This window comes from Grammomys surdaster, unplaced genomic scaffold (genome assembly GCF_004785775.1).
Source record: "Grammomys surdaster isolate TR1022 unplaced genomic scaffold, NIH_TR_1.0 125941, whole genome shotgun sequence".
NCBI lineage: Eukaryota > Metazoa > Chordata > Mammalia > Rodentia > Muridae > Grammomys > Grammomys surdaster.
The window spans coordinates 390,989-401,284 of record NW_021620763.1 but is presented as its reverse complement, the minus strand read 5'-3'; the positions used below and the strand labels follow the sequence as shown (position 1 = coordinate 401,284).

The 10,296-nt window shown below is 47.8% G+C and overlaps 1 pseudogene; it reads left to right on the top strand.

Moving 5' to 3' along the window:
• Positions 1-5,479: 5,479 nt before the first annotated feature.
• On the top strand, positions 5,480-5,585 carry LOC114608943 (annotated as a pseudogene).
• The last annotated feature ends 4,711 nt before the right edge of the window (positions 5,586-10,296 follow it).

Below are 10,296 nucleotides of genomic sequence, written 5' to 3'. Positions count from 1 at the left end.
GCTCTTCCTCTTGCCCTCCACCCTGTGACAGATTCTTCAGACACAGGAAGAAGGTTCAGAGGCATGACACCTACCACACCTAAGATGTTTACCGGTTGACCTACTCCACAGACTGTCTCAAACTCCATTTTAGGCAAAGAAACTGCCTGGTTTGTAGTCACAAGATTTTTCAGGCCTGGGTAGTATTGTCTTGGACCTTCCTGTCTTTTTGCTTCTGATTGGTTACAGAGGCCACCCACTGAGTTTGAACACAGATTTCTATGCCCGAGGTCTCTGGCTGTGGCTTAAAGACCTTCAAGCTCCACCCTTTCCTCCCCCCTCACTTCACCCTCAATTTAATGGTGCTTATCGTGAGGGGTAGGTGGTGGGGGAGGGAGTGGTAGAAGGAAGTCTGCACCCTAGCTCATTTTTGGCCGTAGTGGGGGTGGGGTGGATCCGTTGCTTTACACAGAGACTGAAGAAGTTTGACTAAGAATCTGTCTATAGCTATGGGGCATCTTCCTGTTCTCAGACAGTCCTCCTATGTAACATAACATAACATACATAACACAACATAACATAACATAACATAACATACATAACATAAAACATAATAACATAATAACATAACAGCTAAGAGATTAGATGTGCTTATCTAAGGCTGGGAGGTTCCCCACCCGCCTCTTTGGCATGTGCCTTGCACACCACACACACACACACACACACACACACACACACACACACTCCGGTCATAGGCAGAGGAAATACTGCCCTCAGCAGAGCTGTTTTCTTTCCCACTACCATTGCAGTCTGGCTGGCTTTCTTCCAGAGCCATCTTTCTTTAGCCTTTAGTTTATCTTATGGGTGTTGCCTGCTTGTATGCCTATGGACTGTGTATATACATGCAGTGACTTCAGAAGCCAGAAGAGGGCATCGGATGGTAGAACTGGAGTCACAAATGATTGGGAGTCACCCTGTGTTAGGAATTGAACCCGGGTTTTCTGGAACCAGCGCTCTTAATCACCAAGCCGCGTCTCCAGTCCCTCTTATCTTTCAGTCATGTATCTTTTCATAGAACGAGAAAAGCACCTAATATTCTAGGTCGACCTCGCTTAGACTCTCTCTTACTCAGCTTCCTGAGGGCTGGCACTGCAGGCACAAGCCTGGCTCGGACATTCTTCTGACGGGCCTTTAACCTTTCTGGTAACAACAAGCTCAGATCTCTGCTTCCAGGCCACACTGGTGTCTGACTGTCTTTAGAAACCCGTAAAGCAGCGAGTGATGGAGCGGAGACCGAGCTCTTCCACAAGGACGCATGAGCAGGGAGTGGCAGCACCTTCCGTCAGTCAGACGCAAACACAGAGGACACAGGTGTTTCACCGGTCAGGATGTTTGAGTCCTTCAGATCTTATTAAATGTCCTTACAATAGACTCTGGGGTCACAGGCTTTCCTGAACCACGTGAACCACTATCACCGCAGCTGGAGGGGTCGGGGGTGGGTGTCAATTCAACAGACGTTGAAGTCTGGCTGTGCTTGAACAGGTTGTGTTAGCTCATTACTGGAATATCTCCGGGTTGGAAAAGAGAGGCTTAAACTTAGCTATTTTTTTCAGCTATCCAGTCTTCATAGGGAAGCCACACTCACAGCAGCTCCTATGATTCATGCTTTTCATTTTGCTCTGTGCAAGTAGCAATATGGCCTTCAACGTTTTGCCTGAATGAGTTTTTTATTCCAGGTGACTCTAAGTGATAATTTAATTTTAGCAATTTACCACCCAGGGCCAGCAGCTGCCAGGTTCCTTGAATATTAGCTAGGTTTTACTGCCTTGTTCCCTAAAATCCAATCCTCCAGTCAGCCCCCCAGTTTCTCTGTAGCCTTTGTAGAGTCTTTACTATTCGGGTCCTTGAGTACAAACATCAGAGACCAGCCGTGGATGACTTAATTAGGAAAGGAACTGACTTACGGAGGACCCTGGGCAGTCTATGGAATCTGCAGGCCCAGCCAGGCAGGCTTAGAAGATGAACAGAAGCTAGGAGTGGTGGCACATTCAGGAGGCAGAGGTTGCCAGATCTCTGAGTTCGAGGCCAGCCTGGTCTACAAAGTGAGTTCCAGGACAGCCAGAGCTACACAGAGAAACCCTGTCTTGAAAAAACAAAAACTAAACCAAACCAAGCCAATCCCCCCCCCCCCCAAAAAAAATCCAAACCCAAACCAAACCAAAACCCAAACCAACCAATGTCCCCAAATAACAAAACAAAACAAACAAGCAAGCAAAAAACAACAAATTACACTTAGGACATAACAATTTTAGCTGGGTGGTGGTTGTGCCTGTCTTTAATCCCAGCATTTGGGAGGCAGAGGCAGGCAGATCTCTGAGTTTGAGGCCAGTCTGGTCCACGGAGCAGAGTTCCAGGCCAGCCAGGACTACACAGAGAAACCCTGTCTTGAGCCTATTCCCCCAAAAAGAAAATAACTAAGAGCCCAGACAGTGCTTCTGCTGTCTGCTGCTATGAGGCCCCTGTCACTGAAGCCACCTGATTGTTTGTCACTTATCTTTCACTAATGTACAAGTGAAGAGTAGAATTAGCCAATGAACCACACTTGGGTCAAGTGATCTGTAACCCCAGATGTCCACCGGTGTGAATTCTTGAGTCTGAAGTTCTGAGAACTGTTAGATCACCAGTTCCAAGGACCAAAGACAGGCAGACAGACAGATAGACAGGCAGACAGACAGACAGACAACATGCTTTCCCTCCTCTGTCCTTCAGTCCTGCCTTTAATGGATGGTGTCATGATTAATCCTGATTGTCAACTTCTCTACATCTCGAATCAACTAAACCCACGCTGCTGAGGGGCTTTCTTGATCAGACCATTTGAGCCGGGAAGAGCTGCCCTAAATCTGGGCCATACCCTCTGGTGGCAGCTCAGATAAAAGGACACAGGAGAAGGAAGTTTTGTTTTCTGCCTGCTTGCCCCCAACTCTGTTGCTGTCAGTTTCTTTAGGACTCTAACATGGATGAAAGACCAACCGCTTTCCAGCGACTCCAGGACTGAACAACTGCCAGAGTCTTGGCATTTGTGCCATGAGTCCGCTATTGTTGGATGACGTGGACCGTAGCTTGTAAGCCGCTGTGATGTATGGATATTCATTCTGTCAGCTCTCTTCCCTATTACAGATGGGGTGATATCTACAAGAGCTGTAAGTGGGATATTCTTCTTCAAGTGCTAGTTTCTTCTGGAAATGCCCTCACAGGCAAACCCAGAAATGATGTCTTACTAGACACCTGGACATCCATGAGACCAATCAAATTGACACAGGGAATTAATCAGTGCAGTCAGATTTTATTTAACCAGAGACCTGTGGGAATGACCTGGAGGAGAAGATAGAAGTATATGATTCAGGCAGACAGGTTGGAGCTGGAGATGTGTAGAGCTTTGGTGTCATCTGTTTTGGAGGATAATGGAAAACAATTAGGGCTAGAAAGCAAAGGACCAAAGGGAGGGAGATCTTTGCCCTGTGATGGACACCAATGCCTAGCACCATCACAAGACTAAATAATACATTCTGATGTGTTAATGGATTTTAATGTTGCACACGTAGAAGTGGCCTGTGACGCCTTTGAAGAAAAGTTCTCAAAGCAATGGGGTTAGGCTATACTGTCTCAGGGCTTTTGTGACCCTTTTAGATGCTGTCTATGTAGCTGCCTAAAATAGCATTCATGGAGATGCCTGTGAATCAATACATCTACCTAGATCACAGACATCCAGTATGGCTATTGGAGATTCCAAAATGGTTAAAAATCATCTAAAGCTAGCGAGAAGTTCCTTCAGCAGTCAAGTCGTGCCAATTTAGAAACAACTCCAAAAATGTTTATCCACACAAATGTTTAGGGGCACCCCTGTGTATTGTCTGTGTTACAGTTTATAAACGTCTATATTGCTAGCTATTCCCCTTAGCAGGAATAGAAGATGTTTTGAAGGGTTTGATCAGAAGAAAAAGAAGATCAGAGCTAATCTGCTACCTGACTTCCTCAGAGTGCCCTGAACGGCTCCCCGGACCTTTACTAGACAAGGAAACTTCTCAGAGCCCCACTGATCATGTTCACAGTTGCACTCTCCCAAAAAAGTTTATCTTTCAACCTTCTTTATTAACCATGAAATGATTCTCCTCTTCATACATTATTGAAAGTCCTGAGTTTAATAGAGCCTAAAAATATCAGAAATGGGTAGAGTTGCTTTCAGAGTGAAGCCTGGGGAATGGGCAGACTGCACAGTTCTGGGGAATGGGCGGACTGCACAGCTCTGGGGGATGGGCAGACTGCACAGCTTAGCCTTTGGAAACAGATGGAAGTGGGGGATGGGCCAGTTTTTTGGTTAGAGTCAATAATCTTTTTGGTTTCTGCTACTTTTGTGGCTTGTTTCAGCTTTGTGCTGAGATGGGGGTTGGGGGAGATAACACTGCGAAGCAGTCATGTGGGAAAGTTTAAAGGATGCTGCCTTGCTTCAGTTGTGAGAGGCACAGGCAGAGAAGATGCACTTCAAGACAAAAAAGCATTATCAGGGATAAACGTGGGATCTTTCATAACAGTAAGATGATCAAGGCACTGAGAAAACAGTAAGCATGTGTGTGTACCTAATAGCAGTTTCAAACCCCAGGAAGGCATTGGTCCCATCTCAACAACTGACAGAGAAACTAGAAAAAAAAAAGCACAAGATGTAAAGGGTCTGAACAATGCATCGATGACTCTGTCCTAATTGACATCAACATCACACCTTCCATCTTCTGAATTTGAATGCTTTCTAGACGATATGCTATGACACATAGACCATAGGGTCGGCCCTAAAACCCGTAGAGCACACAGTGTACTCTCAGATGCCAGCAATCAATGGTGATACACAATATAGGGAAACAGAGCCACCTACTTCTGAATGACCAGCAGAGCACTAGGGAATTCAAGATGGAAGTTAGAAAATACTTGAACTGAAGTAAGGGTGCGGACATACTGTGACCAAGTTTCTGGAACACAGCTGAAACAGAGTTTAGAGGAATTTTTATGGATTTAAAAGCTAGCATTAAGAAAAACAAAACAGAGGCAGGCAGATTTCTGAGTTCGAGGCCAGCCTGGTCTACAGAGTGAGTTCCAGGACAGCCAGGGCTACACAGAGAAACCCTGTCTCGAAAAACAAAAAAAGAAAGAAAGAAAGAAAGAAAGAAAGAAAAACATAAACCAAAACACCCCCAAAAAACCAGGTTGGGGGCTGGAGAGATGGTTCAATGGTTAAGAGCACTGGCTGCTCTTCCAGAGGATCTGGGTTTGAATCCCAGCAACCACATGGCTCACATGGTGGCTCACAGCCACCTGTAGCTCTAGTTCCAGAGGATCTGACCCCTCCTTTGACCTCTGCAGGCTTCAGCATGAATATAGTGCACAGACATACATGCAGGCCAAACACCCAACCACATAAAATTAAATACATAAATATAAAACATTTAAAATCCCTGTCCCTAGAAGTGTTTCAAGTGTGGCTGCTATGTCATATGTTAGCCAGTAGGTGGCAGAGAGGAGAGAGGCTATGTCTATGTCCTGATTAGTAGTGTAACATACCCTGGATCTCATCCTGAGCCGACCACCACTCTTGCTCTACGCAGGCCCTGATGGCTCAAGGTGGAGACTAGAAGAATCTTGCCTGTGATGGAGGGTCCTGCACCAGAGTGGACCCAAGGCAGATGAGCCTCTCATGGGACCACTCTGGCATGACCACTAGACTGATGCCATGGGGCCTGGACAAGGAGCTAACCTGAGATGACCACCAGACCATCAGTTGTGGAGGCAGACCATACAGAGATGACCCATGCTGGGTGCCATAATGCACCAGCCTGGAATAGCACTCCCGAGACCATTCCTGAGATGATCTCAGATACCCAGACTCCTGGCACCACTAAGATGAACAAGGAAGTACTGGGGAAATAGAAAGAGAAAGAGAAAGAGAAGCAGAAGGATGTGGGAACAATGAAGAGAGGTAGAACTGGAGACTTGAGGGTAATGAGGAACAGCCTGTTGTAAGTAGCCAGTGATGCCACCTAGGACCGTGGGGTCCTGACCTGTGCTGCCACAGGGGGTCACATCTGGTTCTGTGGCCCTCTAGCAGCAGGGTTCTGTTACCACCAAAGTCCTGGCAGACATCCCTGACACTCAGGGACATGTTGATGTCTGAGGGTTGTGCAGAACTGGCCCCACCCCTCGCCTGGGCCTCCTGGGAGAGCTGGCCCTGGGGGAATGAAAGCGGGCATGCTGTCCCCACTCCTAGGCGCTGCAGTACTCCGGAGAGTGCCCCACACACTGCACATTGCAGGAGTTGTGAGGGATCCTCCTACCACAGAATATTAGCCAGTGTGGGAGACCTGGCCCTACCACTAGTCTCCCATGCAGTGGCATGGAGGAGGGAGAGATACTCTTTTCCCTCCTCACCCCTCACTACCTGCAGCAGGCAGGAGACCTGAGCCTGGGATCATGAGAGCAGGAGAGCAGGCCCTGCACCTCACCTACCTCAGTACTCAGAAAGCAGGCCCTGCTCCTTGCCTGGCCAGCACAGTAAAGCTGACCCTGATGGTGGGGGTCGGGGTGAGCCAGTTTTGAGGATGTGAGCATGGGAGAGCTGGTCCTGCCAGTTGTCTTCCGTGCGAAGGAGAGATGTCTCCCCTCACTCTTGCCCCTTGCCACCGATGGCAGGCAGGAGGGGTGGCTCTGAGGTCATCAGAGGGGGAAGAGCTGGCTCTTCTCCTCACCTGCACAGTAGGGCTGGCTCTGGATATAGGGATTGCAGGTGATCTGGCCCTGAGGGTGTGAGTGTGGGAGAGTTGGTCCTGCCTCTTGTCTGGTGGGTGGAGGCATGGACAAGGGAGAGATGCCCTCTTCCCCTCCCTTATCCCTCACCATCTATGTCAGGCAGGAGAGCTAGCCCCAAGGTCATGAGATTGGGAGAACTGGCCATGTCCCACACAGGCTGTAATATTCAGGAGAGTAGGCCATGTTCCTTGCCTGGGCAGCAGGGTATTGCTGGCCCTGGTGGTCCTGCTTGTGAGCTAACTCTGAGGGTATGAGAGCAGGAGAGCTGGCAGGCTGACCAACTCAGATACATACCAGGCCCAGATCCAGGGCTTTGAATTAGCCTGCTCCAACATCTACCCCATCGATGAACTGCTGGTGTGCATAAAGAGGTCGTTCCTACAGATCCGAAACTACAGAACTCCCATGACACAGGACAACAACAGGATACCAGAGAGAGTCCCAGTGCCCCACTGTGCCCCATTCTTTCCTCTGATAACACATACAATAATTTGAATCACACACACACACACACTCGCCTGTTTATTATTTGTATATGTCAGTAGACCATAGCCACCTAGAGGCAGGGACCGTGTCTGTACCACTCAGTTCTGTATGCCCAAAACTGAGTTCTCAGTATTGATTTATTGATTTATTGGCTCTTAAGCTTCAGCTATGCCCAGTATGAGTGACAGTCTTCTGGCTGCCTTTGGATCAAGATATAGCGCTCTTGGCAATTCCATCACCACGTCTGCCTGCATACTGTCATGCTTTCAGTCATGATAATAATGGACTAACCCTCTGAAACTGTAAGTCAGCCTCAATTAAATGTTGGCCTTTATAAGAGTTGCTTTGGTCATGATGTCTCTTCATAGCAATAAAACCCTAAGACAAATGGGTGTCCTATAAGGAAAGTGATGTTCATTTGCCAACCCAAACCATGACACAAATATTTTGCCTGAAGGAAGCCATGTCCTACAGGCCTCAGCAGAAGACCTTTATGAGTTCTTCCTACTGAGAAATATAAGATTTTATAAAAATGCACATTTCAGATTAAAACTTAATAAAAATTAAGATTTACCTTTCAAAAAGTATATTTTAGGGGGCAGAAGAGATAGCTCAGTGTTAAAAGGACTTGCTGCTCTTTTAGAGGGCCTAGCTCAGTTCTCAGTACACACATGGTGGGTTAAATCCATCTGGAACTCCAGTTTCAGGGAATCCCATACCTTTTTCTGACTTCATTATGATGCTTATACATACACACAGTCAAAACACTCATATACATAAAATAAAAAATAAATCTAAAAATATTTTTTAAAAAAGTATTTTTTGCTAGACAGATTTACACGATACTATTCAGGCTAATCTGGAACCTCAGCCCCTGAGTGGCTGGGACCATTGGTGTATACCACTTGTGAAGGTTGACCTCAAATGTCAAAACTTGACAGGAGTCAGAATCACTAGGAGGCTCATCTCTGGATTCATCCATCAGGGCATCCCCAAAGGAGATTAGCTAAAGCAGGGAGATTGTCCTCAGTGGGTGGCCCCTATATAAAGAAATATGTGGTAAACGCCATGTGCACCTGCCTGCCTTGATTTCTTCCTGGGTGAGTGCATTGATTCCTGTTGCTATCTTTGAAGGACTCAGCCTCTTGTGTCTTCCAACATGGACTCTGTGCCAGCAACTACACAGGAGAACCCAGGCCTTCAGCACTAGACTAGGACTGCTGAGGTTTCCAACTGCATGGGCTCAACATCAACTGTGTAATTGGCCTCTCCAGCAGGCAGACAGCCATTGTTGGGATCTCAGCCCCTATTGCATAAGTCAATTTAATACATCCCCTTTATAACATACGCCCATTCTGTTGGTTCTGTTCCTCTTAGAGAACCTTGTCCAACAATCCACTGTATCCATCTTCCAATACATGCACTTCTGGTTGTAATGTATTTGCTCGAGCACACGTGTATGTGTGTGTCCAGGGGCCAGAAGTCAACTCCAGGTTCTCCCTCAGCCATTTCTCCTCTTTACTTTTGGAGGCAGGATCTTTGATTGAGCTTCGAGATCATTGATTCAGCTAGGCGCCGGTCTTTAGGCTTCAGGCATCTTCCTGCCTCTGCCTTGGCAGTACTGGGGATATCGGTACACACTGCCACATCCAGCCACTTTCTAGTCCTCTCCCCTACTGAGTAATATTCTGAAATTAGACTGGTCATTTTTTTCTGTCAGAGTATGGAGATGGGAAGTTGCTGCCACTGATTGATGCCACAGCCCTGGTTTGTGTTGGAGCTTCAGCCCTTTCCCTCAGTGTTTATTTAACTTCTGTCCTCTGAGAAAACATCAACATTGGGGAAAAGGCAGATAAAAAATGTCTCAGTAATGTTAGGAAAATCATCTTGACTTCACAGACCTTATGACCTGCATGGTCCTCCCACTGGGGCCCTGAGAACCACACCTCAGAACTCACTGATTTGAGCAAGGCCTTGGATCAACTCTTGAGGGAACAGAATAGACAGAAACCTTTCACCAGAATAGATCCTAATTCTGGTTTATTTAAGCAGAAAAAGATTTGCTGAACAGATAGTGGGGCCTGCAGAGCTAGGTGTGTGGAGCAAATTGAAAGAATTGGAAGGAAGTAGTATGCTCTTGTCCGGCAGGGTTGCGGGCGGGTTCTCGGGCTGTGGGCGCGGGCTCCAAGAAACTGCGGCTGTAGCGGTGCAGGGCTTGGGCAGTAGCGGGTGAGAGTGTGGCACTTCCTGGCCGGCGAACCGAGGATGTGAGTTGAGGCAGTCACGGGTGGGCGCAAACTGGAGCGAAGCGGCTGTCCTGGAGTACGCTGTTTGGTCACGCGGGGCAGGGCCAAGGTAGCTTCTCCAGTCGCGGCTACAGCAGCCTCGGACGGTTGGGCCCAAGAGGGCGGGGATCAGACTGGAGGGTCTGCCTCTGCCCCAGCCTCCAAAGGCGGGCGAGTGTTACAGCTCCTTTGGTTCCCTCTCTCCGAGGGCAGCCCGGGAGTGCCCGCAGAAGGAAAAGTGTTACAGCTCTGCCCTAACCGCTTCGAACCACAGCGGAACTGTGGAGCAGGGAGGAGAGAAGTGTTGCTGTCCTTTGAAATGCGCAGGATAGCCAGCAACTGGCAAGGAATTGCGATAAAGCACTCCGACAGTGGGAAAGATCTCACACCACACAACACCTTTACTTTTGAGCTCTGGGGGATATATATACAGTTTTTGGGGGGAGAGCAGGTCGCTCCCATTGGTTTGGTTTGAGAGCTTGGGAATGCCTTATTTGCATGGAGGTGTTATTCCTACGTGATCAAAGGCCATGGACCTCTCCGTGGGAGGGGTTGTGGGGGGTGGAAGCTAAGAGAGCCAGATGGCTTTTGGGAAAGTTCGAAGCGGCCTCCCGTCCTACTGGCCTTCTTCAGACCAAGGTTTCCGGAGCTTCAGATCTTTCTACCAAGCTTTCTGGCTTTTTCTCATAGCCCACTG